Consider the following 11,781-nt stretch of genomic DNA (forward strand, 5'->3'; position numbering starts at 1 on the left):
GTACACCACACCCTCAACACTCACACTCTCTTACACGGTTATGAGAGAGGAAGAAAAGAAGAAGAAGAATGAGAGAGAGAGAGAGAGAAAGAGAGAGAGAGAGAGAGAGAGAGAGAGAGAGAGAGAGAGAGAGAGAGAGAAATCGCCAACTAGTGTCTCTCTCTCTTTCTTGAAGGTATATATATCTAATGCCAAAATCAATGGGTGGCTCAGATTAAACATTAGAAAGATGGAGGGCTAGGGTGGCTTCACGCCCTTCCATGTGATGGCAAGCTTGTAATTGCCATGCATGACCGCCTAACTCCACCACTAATTTCTTAGAATTTGAAAGGTTTTAAAAAAAAATCAAATGTGCCATGGGGTTGCCGCCCCATGCACCCAATGAGGGCTCACCCCTTTCATAAATGCCTCTTTTTGAAATGGGTTTTAAGCTTTTTCGAAATCTCATGGGGTGCAGCCCCATGCATTCCCTTGGAATGGCGCCCCACCCTCATGATGATGCCCCATGCATGTAAACACCCCAATTTTTTCAAAAATTCCCTTTTTACCCCTGCCCCCAACTTCTGAGCATTTGGGTCAATTTTTAGTCAATTCTCGGATTCAGTTTTTGGTCGAAGATCCGAAATCTAAATTGAATTTCCATATCTGACAAAATCTCGGATCTTGATCAAATATCCAAATCCAATTCTGAGCTTGATTCTCTGTTTTTCAAATTCAAAATCTAAAAATACAAAAATAATTTTCTGAATAGCTTAGACATTTCATCCAGTATCTATTTGGATCCACTCCTCTCTTTCCCTCAATTCGAGATCCAAACTCGAATGTTTATCAAAAAACCCCGGATCCAGATCCATTTTGAAATTAAGTTTTAGAAATTAAACCATGTATTTTCACAAAACCTTCTTTTTGTAAAAACCTCAAATTTCAAAACAAATATCTTACAAAAATCTCTTAAAAACTTTATCTGGATCCCCTTTTTTTGCATTTGTAAGTTTTCTTTCAAAAGCATACATTTCAGAAAAGGAGCTCTACCCTTATTTCTGAAAAACTTTCCTTTTAAGACCACCTTTCTGGAATTTTTTGAAAGTTGAAGGACTCATTTTGAAAAACTTCTAACAACCTCCTCTTATAAAAAATGGCCATCTGGGGTCGATCTCTTCATCTGTTCTCACCCCAGCATCCCTCTCAATGATCCACTCTTCACCTCTCCATTCGATTCGTTCTCACCCTCCCATCGCCTCCTTCCTCTAGAGCTCCATCACGGTAATAATTTCTCATCCTATTCTCCTTCTTTGCTCTTTTCTGTTTTTTTTCACGAATTTCTTTTTTTTCTGCTCTTCACTGTTTAAAGGCAAGCATCGTTGTAGCGTCGATCTGCATATAGCAGCATCGACCTACACATTGCAATATCGTCATAATATTCATATTCCAACATTTTTTCTTCTTCCCTTTTGCAATTTATTTTTGAATCACTTTGATTTTCTCATGTTTTGAATACATGTTTATATCCGATTTCTTATTTTCATTTTAATTGTCCGTTACATGTGATTTCTTATTTGCATTTTTTATTTCCCCTGTTTATTCTAAATTTTTATTTACATTTGATTCCCTGTTTCATTTTGTACATTACATTTTATATATTTAACCAACATCGGATTCTCTTCTTTCTAAAATCTGCTGAATGATGATGCTTGGACACTTTTCATCCGATTTTCATTTTGTGCATCATATCAATTTGAACATCTAGTAGTGCTGATTCGATCCAGCAATGCTGATTTGATATAGCGATACATATTGATTTCAACAATGATCTATGTGAATATCGTGTGCATCTATCCTTATTTGTTTTCATCTTTTGCATCTGTGTATATCTCTTGTTAAAATTGATAAAATTTGCAAAATAGTTCAAGAAATGGTTTTTAGACTCTATTGGGTTAGAGTGACACTGAAAATTATGGTTTTAGCTAAATTGAACCGAACTGAACTAGATTGAGCTGGTTTTTAGAGTTTCAGAACTCAACTGGACTGACAATGCACTAACTCAATTGACCTTTCCGACTAAATTTTCAAAAAAAGATGCCATTTTTAGAGAAATGGTGCGGAATGGTCACTGGAGTGAAGTGAATTACGAATTTGAACTGGGTTTGAGCTGAAACAAAGGTCAGTAATACTGACATGAATTAATATCAAAGTTTGAACAATAGCTCAACTTACTGAACTCAGCTCAATTTCCGCTGAAAGAGCTGAAATGAGCTCCTAGACACTTGAAAATGGTTTTGAACTGAAACTGGAGTACTTGAACTCCTGGTGAGCTCAAGTTAGACTCTAGGGAATATGACTGACTGTGAATGATTGACTCAGAGACAATTGGTTTGGATTTGAGTGAGAAATGAGCTCATTTATGAAAAAATGATCCTATTTTGGCAGGAATTGTCAGAAATGAAAATGACCTTCTCACTGTGAGCTCTGATGAGCTTGAAATGACTGATATTTTAACTGTTCTGAACTGACCAATGAGCTTGGTTGACTTCGAATGACTGGGGTTCGGGATGACCTAAGGGTAAAATGGTATTTTTTTCTAGTAAAAATGGGTAAAGTGGTGATTTTCTGACACAGACTCAGGATTGGACTCCTACATTGACCTAACAAGGTTGGTACTGCACGAGGGGGGTTGTCTGAGCATGGATGAGAAAAATTTGGGGTGTTTACATAAAGGCACCAGCAACGATCGAACCTCATACCGACGAGCGAACCCCATCTCTTTATTTTTCGGCAAATATTTCAAAATAAAGGCGAATAATTTTCAAATTTTTTTCAAAAATTAAAGTCACGTGAGACCTTCGCAAAAGAGTTACTCTCTTATTTCTTTTCTTTTCTCTTTATTTTCTATATTTTATTTCCCCCTTCAAAAAGGGAAATAGAGGTTAGAAAGGGAAAAGAGAAGGGAAAAGAGGGAACCAAGAGGAAATTTTTTGCAATGATCATACCCGTGCATGGTGAGGACCATCTCCTTTCCCCTTTTGTTTTGCCAATCTATTCCTTGTTTCCTCTTTTTTTTTTTGAATTTTCATAGCATTGATGTTTTGTTAAAGCATAAAATGTAATATCGATTTGCCTATAGCAAAATAGGTTTGCATTTTGCAATAGAACGAAGATCCTTTCCTTGATATATTCTGTTCAGGGATTTGAGCCTCTGCCTCTGATTTCACAGTGAAATCTTAATCCACGTTAATTTCATTGTGAAATCCTGAGCCATATTTATTATGGAAACACATCATCCATTCGTTTCTTTCAATTCATTTTATCAGCCGATTTTATTCATTCATTTTACTTGTTACATTCCTCTCATTTCATCGTATTGCTTTCATTTTCTTTCTATTTCTCTGTTTAATTTCTGTTATATTGCGTGGGTGTATTTGTTCATCGTGTTCTCTTTCATTCGCTGTTGCAATTTTTTTTTTCGATTTAGCATCATCATCACGGTTTTAATATGAAGCATCGATAGGTGTATTTTCTCTGACATTTTCTTGCATAACACCTGTTCCTCTCGAAATGTTGTAAAATTCTTTAAGAGATTCATCAGGATGTCGCCCTTTTGTATGGTTGATGCGAAAGCTTTTAGTGGTTTCGCAATGAAGATAACAACTGATATGCAAGCTATTGTATATTTTGCAGCAAAACCAAGTGCATTCTATCGTGAGACCATTTCCTCTGGTTCATCATGAATGGACACCCTGATTCATTGTAAAACCAATTATCGACCCACTGATAAAATTATCTCATGCCAAAACTTTTGATATAATATTTGTGCATCAGCCAATTTCAACATCAGTATCTACCATACTTGATCTATTCCCTGTGTTTCATGTTTTCATATGCCCTGGCGTTAAATTTTTTTTTTATCCCATTCACGTTGTGCCGTTGTTGGATTCACAGCATCAATCATCTGTTCACCCAATATTCTGCATCATACATTTCCTGTTCATCGCATCTATTAGCCTTCAGTGTCTCATATCACAACATGCATAATGTCGTATTCACTGGATTCAGCAATCTAGTAAAAAAAAATCGCCCCAGCCCATCGTCTGTCTCACTAGATCCATCGTGAGCTCAAGATGTGAAGTCTTTTTTTCCTGAATATGTATAGAAATTCACTCTGCATCCAAATTGGACCCGGACATGCTGTAAAGTCTGAGTGAATTCCCTATGTGGAATACTCTGTTGGGTGTTGTGCACGTAGGACCGTTCAAGGGTACTTTAAGAACCAAGTTTTTTTTTTGTTCTGAAAGGCTAATGCCTTCTCCCAATTGGATCAGGAAGGCATGAGAATCATCAGGAAACGAGACCCTTCTGTTGCTATTATCACTGACAGGAATTTCCATGATTGTCAGAGATGGTATCCTGACTCCTACAATGTCAGTAATGTTTGCCATAAGTGGCCTGCGAGGTAAAGATAATGGTGTTGGTGAAGTTGCTGTGGCGATTGTTTCAATTGTAATCATCGCATATCTGTTAGCATACAAAGGTTCGGTACTAGCAAAGTAGCTTCCTCATTTGCACCAGCGCTGGCAATGTGGTTCTTCTGTCCAGGATCCATTGGATTGTATATATGATAGTAGTATCTTGAGGGCATTTAACCCATTCTACATCTATTACTTCTTTCAGAAGAACAACAGAAAGGTATGGTTGGCTCTTGGAGGCTGCATAACAGGTGATTCATCGAGTTGCTGTGCTGAGACAAATCAATATGAGAAGTCAAATTGTCATGAGAATTCAACTTGCTGAAGCTGACTTGCCATCAGCTTACTCATGTATTTCAGAAGCTGACCAATGTCTATTTACTAATACTCGCATCTCATATTGTTTGTCTTCCAATCGCTGCATCATTACACTCCTCACATTGGCGCCTGTTGCATTGTGTTCCACTTTCCACCACAGCATACGTTTGCGTTCTCATTTCCCTGTAGGACACGTGTTAACAGCCTATTTTCATTTTATGTTCAATATATTGTCTATGCTGTATTTCTCACTGCATATCATAATGCATTTCACTGTTAGCATCTAGGCAATATGCATTCAGGAATTATATATCTAGACCTCATCCACCTATGAGTTCATTTGCACAGATCTGTTGTAGAAGGCCATTCCATCATGAATTTCTTTGTCAAAACTCGCCTTCAAAACCATTTTTCAAATTACCAGATTATAGTTAGAAGATCATCTCATTTCACTGTTGTGGCCTCCTGTGCCTTGCAACATCGCAATCAGTCACAACAGTGTTTATATTTGTTGCAAATCAGCTTGCTGCTGTCAAAGGTAATTCCTCAATTCATTGTATGCAATCAATCTTTTGCATCCTTTGCCTTTCACAGCACTTTCACAACCTTTAACTTCATCTCTTCACAGTTTTTTACCCTCACATAGCAATTCATGTTTTCCACTATTCGTATGCTCGTCATAGCACCTTACTGCGGCATCCTGCTATAGCAACTCATATCTTATTATAGGAATTCACCCTTTTATTGTATATGCATTTGTTGACTCATTGCATAACCATTTTATAACTGATTCTTTCCTTGTATATTACCATGTATATCATCCTGCATTTAAGGCATTCTTACTTCAACAGGCTCCTGCCTGAGCCCTCCACCTGTTGACATAAAACTGGATTGACAGTTCCTGCATTGTTCCTTCTACTGTCACAAATAACAATTCCAAATTCTAATGATGATTCAGAGCTGGAATTAGCTCCTCTTGCCATATGCTTGCAAACACCAGTCCCACATTAGGTGATCATAGTAAATACAGAAACTTGCAGCAGTCTCTTAATATGTCTTAAGTATCCTTATGTACCACACTTATCTCTGTGGCAACCGATGATCTATAGTAACTGGTGTTTGCAAGCACAGAATGGGTGGAATCACAATCGCTTTCTTTCAGAGACATTGCTGATCTATCAAGTTTGATTGCACCTTTGCACCTCTCACACCACTTCATTCCCTTGCTCATTGCATTTACCTTCAGCTGCACTTACACTACTGCACCTCTACACTTCCACTTGCACATCTGCAACATTACCCATATCCCTTGCCACTTTCACAGCGCATCACCTGTCCACTGCACTTGCCTCACTCTTATTCACTTCATTGCATATCACTTCACTGTAAACACCCCAAATTTTCCTCATCCATTCTCAAATAACCTTCCTCGTGCAGTGCCAACCTTGTTAGGTCAGTGTAGGAGTCAAACCCCGAGTCAGTTTCAGAAAATTACCATTTTACCCACTTTCATTAGGAAAATTACCATTTTACCCCTAGGTCATCCCGGACCCTAGTCAGTCGGAGTCAACAAAGCTCACTGGTCAGTTCAGAACATTTAGAATATCAGTCATTCCAAAGCTCATCTGAGCTCACAGTGAGAAGACCATTTTCATTTCTGACAATTCCTGCCAAAATGGGATCATTTCTTCAGAAATGAGCTCATTTCTTGCTCAAATCCAAGTCAATTGTCTCCGAGTCAGTCATTCATAGTCAGTCATATTCCCCAGAGCCTAACCCGAGCTCACCAGGAGATCAAGTGCTCTAGTTTCAATTCAAAACCATTTCTAAGTGTCCAAGAGCCCATTTTAGTCCAGTTCAGCTCTTTCAACTGAAATTGAGCTGAGTTCAGTCAATTGAGCTAGTGTTCGTGCTTCGATTTTAGTTCATGTCAGTATTACTGACCTTTGTTCTAGCTCAAACCTAGCTCAGGTTCGTAACTCACCTCACTCCAGTGACCATTTTGTAGCATTTCTCTAAAAATGACAGCTTTTCTTGAAAATTCAGTCGGAAAGGTCAGTTAAGTAAGTGTCTGGTCAGTTCATTTGAGTTTTGAAACTCTAAAACCCAGCTCAATATAGGTCATCTCAGTTCAATCCAGCTCGAACCCCAATTTCCAGTGTCACTCTGACCCAGTAGAGTCGCGAAAACCATTTCTTCAACCATTTCGCAAGTTTTATCAGTTTTAATGCTTTTTAAACTGGTATAAGTGTTAATCGGGGTTTAAAATCCAAAATTCTTCATTCAGGGTCTGCATTTCGCATGTCATTTCTCATCATTTCATATCATTTCTCAGCATTTCATCACATTTCATTTCATTTTTGAAGTCCAGAACTTCAGTTTTATAAATTTCAATCCAGATCGAGTTTTAAAAGCTTTCAGAAATCAATTTCAAACCCCGGGTTTCCAAAATTGATATTTTTACCTCCGGGAGTCTAAATTTGAAAGTATTTTCTCGAGAAAAACAATCTGGATTTCTTTCAAAATCAAAATTTTAAATTCTACACTAGATTTGCTTCGCAACAGGGTACTGAACTTCAAAATCTGAGCTTGTTTTAAAAACTGCCAAAAATAGCTCGAAATAAATTTGGAAGTATTTTCTCGAGAAAAACAATCTGGATTTCTTTCAAAATTAAATTTTTGAATTCTACACTAGATTTGCTTCGCAACGAGGTATTGAACTTCAAAATCCGAGCTCGTTTTAAAAACTGTCAAAAATAACTCGTTTCATCTGGAATTTTTTTGAAAAGACTATTTTACCCCTTTAAACGTCAAAATGAATTTCAAAAGTGGAATTTAGACCCGCTCTGAGATGGCCCATCCATTTGCATTTTTTGTTTTAATTTATTAAAAAAAAAGAGATGTTTCTTTTTATTTGTTTGTTTTGTTTTATTTGTTTTTTTTATTATTTTATTTTAAATAGGTGGGACCCACAAGGTGGTCGCCCAAACCTCCAGCCCCCTCTCCTTTCCTTCCTTTCCTTTTTATTTTTCCCTTTCTCTTTCTCTTTCTTCTTCCTTTCTTTTTCTTTTTCTTCTTTCTTTCCTTTCTTTTCTTCCCTTTTTTTCCTTCTTCCCTTTCTTCCTTCCTTCCTTTCCCTCTTGCCCAGCCATTCACGTAGGGGTTTCTTTCCCTCTCATTCCATTCTCATTAAACCCTAAGTATTGAATTAATTAAAACCTAAGTTCAACAAAAAAATGAGAAAAAAGAGGAAAAAGCCATACGGCTGCCCACCTCTTCACGCCTCTCTCTTTCTCTCTCTCCCTTGATTCCCCCTTTGCTCCAACTTGCACCCACACCTCCACCTTGAAGGTCCAACACCACTCCAATGCCTTGCAGCAAGATCCATACCTCCATCTTGTTGCATCCAGCTCCCAGCCCTCCTTGGTCATTGCTCCAACGTCTCCAAGCCACCATTCACAACATAGTTGAAGCAGCCACCATTGCTCCAGCTTTGCCGTGGTGACAGTCATCTCCACCACAACAGCAAGTCCTCCTTCCTTAGCGCCATCTCCAATCGGTTCCAGCATCATCTCCAACCTACCAAGCCAAGGTAATAAGCTCTTTCTTCTTCTTCTTTTAGGTTTTACATGAACTTAGGGCTATACGGATGCGGTGGTCCATCCGTTCAATGGATGAAGCCCCTCATTCCGAATAGCTAAATCAAATTTCAAGTATGCCTCCCCGATTATTTTCTGTTTTCTTATTATTTCTCGTATAGCTTTCATGTTTAGTTTGCTTTTCATTCATTTCATTCAGTTAGTTGTCTTATTGAAATTTCATTGATAGTTTATAAATTTAAATTCATGCGTGTAGTTCAATTATAATTTCATATTTAATTTTCTGTTCATAAATCCTAAAAATATTATTATAGTCGTAGTTATGTGTCTGTGTTTCCCTGCCAAAAACTCAGGTCCGTTCGGGTTTCGGAACCCTCTTTAAAAAAATCAAATCCAAAATCGGATTCTGCCCTCCTGGAAAATCCAAATTCTTTTTTAGCAGACTTTAGAGCCCAAAATCACCCCTGTGGAGGATTTGAATTGTCCTAAAAAAAATCACAGTAGATTCATAATCGAATCTACTAATGATTTGGAAATGTTGAGGTTTTTCCAGTTAGTTTTAATCTCTGTAAAAAATCAGATTTCCCAGCTCCCTGGGAAAATCTCGATTTTCCTTCATCAGGGTATAGATAGACTCTAATGCACCGAAATTGTTTCTAACATGTTTTCCTATCATTTCCCAAAATTTGGGAATTTTTGGATCTGTTTCAGTATTTTTTTCGAAATTGTCTTTTCTGTCTGACAGATTTCAATATCCCGAAATTCTAGAGATTTAGGTCTCTGATAACAGTGTGATCATTTCCAAACAGTAACCCGAATCCCAATTCTTTAAAAAGAAGAAATATTACTTTGTTTATTAGAGACATTTTCCCACAATTTCAGCCATTTTCCCATCTGTTTGCTATTTTTCCCATATTTTCTCCCGAAACCTGTCTGTTTCCCCCAAATCCTAGAGTCGCCGGATTCCGATCCGACTTGCCGGAGTTGCACAGCTCCGACCATAGGTCAAAATCAGAAAGTGTAAAAGGCAAAAATCTTTGCCTTACTGTCCTATGTCACCCCATAAAATTTTGGAAATTTTTATGGAAGTTTGATATCCTAAATCCTCTTTAGAATCAACATTTTAGGCAAAAATCACAAAATTTAGGGTTTTTACTTGAATTTCCATATTTAAAAATACAAAAAATTATATTTTCGAGCTCCATTCTATTTTTAGGGATATTTTAGGTGTCCATGCCAAATTTGGCTTAATTCCAAGTTCATTGCTCCATGTGTTAGTTTATCTTTAAGTTCAGAAGCGAAAATCAGGCGAAAATCAGGTTAAATTTGATATTTTATGATATTTTCATCATTTTAAGATTTTTATCATGTACATTAGCATACAGAATTATATTAGGGTTAATTTCGATGTCATTTGCATTTCACATTTTTCATTTTTACAAAATTTATTTCAGAAAACCCTGGTTTCAAGGCCATAGTCTTGTTATCGGGGGTATTTTGGTCATTTTGACCTAAATTTCGAAATTTCAATTTCTAATTCTCCAAAATTTCATGCATATAATCATATTTTATCATATTATGTTTTATTTATTTAATTTGATTTTCAAATTTTCAAAATTTATAAAAAATCTTTCTGAAAACCCTGATTTCAAGGTCATTAGAGGTATTTTGGTCATTTTGACCTCAATTTCGAATTTTCAAGTTTATTTTCAAAATTTATTCATTATTTATCATGTTTATATCAAAGGGGGTATGATTTTGGGTTTATATCTGAATAATATCCGATAATTTTCCATATTTTCAGATAAATTCAGAAAAACCTACATTTTTGTGCTAACCTTGTTTTCTAGTTTTGCAGGAGCATTCAAGAAGAAGATTTAGCTTTTATTTCTTTTATTTCAATTCAATATAAAAATCAATGTAATATTTGGAATAAGAGTTATTTTTCTGCTTAGAATAGGGCTGTATTGCATATAGTTTAATTTCTGCAAAATTCCAATATCTGATGTATGATCCATGTGCATTTATTTCAAATCCACTATGGTTTACACGAATGGCACATGCACAAGCTTTTATGGAGTTTATAAACTCGGTGGAATTCGTATTTATGGCCATAGTCAGAATACGAAGAAAACCAAGATTTATGATCTTTATATCAGCCACATTCAGCCTACACTCTTAGGCTAACTTCAAAATGCACTGCATTTCTCAAAGTTTTAAAAGGATTTCCCAATTCCTCAATGAAATCCCCTTTTCAAATTCATATTCATTCATTCATATCATTCAAATTGCATTATTTTCAAATTCATTTTCCAATTTCAATTTCAGAAGAATCAATTTTCTCAAGGATTTACAAAGTCTTTCTCAGGATTGGATTTTCCCAGAATTCTAAATTTTCAAATGAGATTTCAAAGTATTTCCCAAGTTCAAATCAAGATTTTCCTATGTTTTAACATTCTCAAATTTCAAAATCCCAAGTTTTCAGAAATCCATTTTCTTAGAATTCCCGTTTTCCTGAGAATTCATTTTCCCTTTCAGAAATTCCTTTTCCAATGAACTTCCTGATTTTCTTAGAATTTTCAAATCCATTTCCTGAGAAAAGCAATTCCAAATTTCAAAATCAATTTTCTAAAGTTCAAATTTTCTTGAGAAATCACTTTCCAATGCAAATTTCCGATTTCCAATAAAATTCAATGTTTTTTCTCAAGAATTCAATTTTCAAGTACTTTTCCAATCAATTTTCAAGTATATTTCAATTTTCCAAAGCAAACATCATATTTTCTCAAACTTGCATTATTTTCAAATTTTCATAGCACAAGCCTGATTCTTTGTGCATTCTAGGAAAAATAGAGCATAATTTAGCTATTTGAGTCGACTTAAAGCACATAATTGGTCCTTGGTTCAATTACCTCTCGTAAAGGCGCCAGAAACGGTTGAACCTCGTACTGACAGGCGGATCTCATTCCATGAAATTTTCTCGCAAATTTTCAAAACGGAGGCGAGTTAATTTTCAAAAACCATTTTCAAAACTTAGGTCGAGTTTGACTCGCGAAATTCGTTTATCTCTCGCAAGGGAGGGGAAAAATTTTGCGATGATAACATTCACTTGCCTCTACACCATCACCAACCCCTTTGGTCACTTACCTGCATGCCATCATCTGCTGCACATTCACTTAATCACCTCTGCACTTTTGCATACTGCTCCATTCCATGTGCACCTGTACCTCCATCCCACATATTTTTTCTCATTCATTTTCTCATTAGTTTAGTGCATTATATATGCATTCTAATACACATTTTCTCATTAGTTTAGTGGATTATATATGCATTCTAATATACATTTTCTCATTATTTTAGTGCATTACATATGCATTCTAATACACATTTTCTCATTAGTTTAGTGC

The sequence above is a fragment of the Nuphar pumila genome, chromosome 13 (genome assembly GCF_984573655.1).
Source record: "Nuphar pumila chromosome 13, dmNupPumi1.hap1.1, whole genome shotgun sequence".
Taxonomy (NCBI): domain Eukaryota; kingdom Viridiplantae; phylum Streptophyta; class Magnoliopsida; order Nymphaeales; family Nymphaeaceae; genus Nuphar; species Nuphar pumila.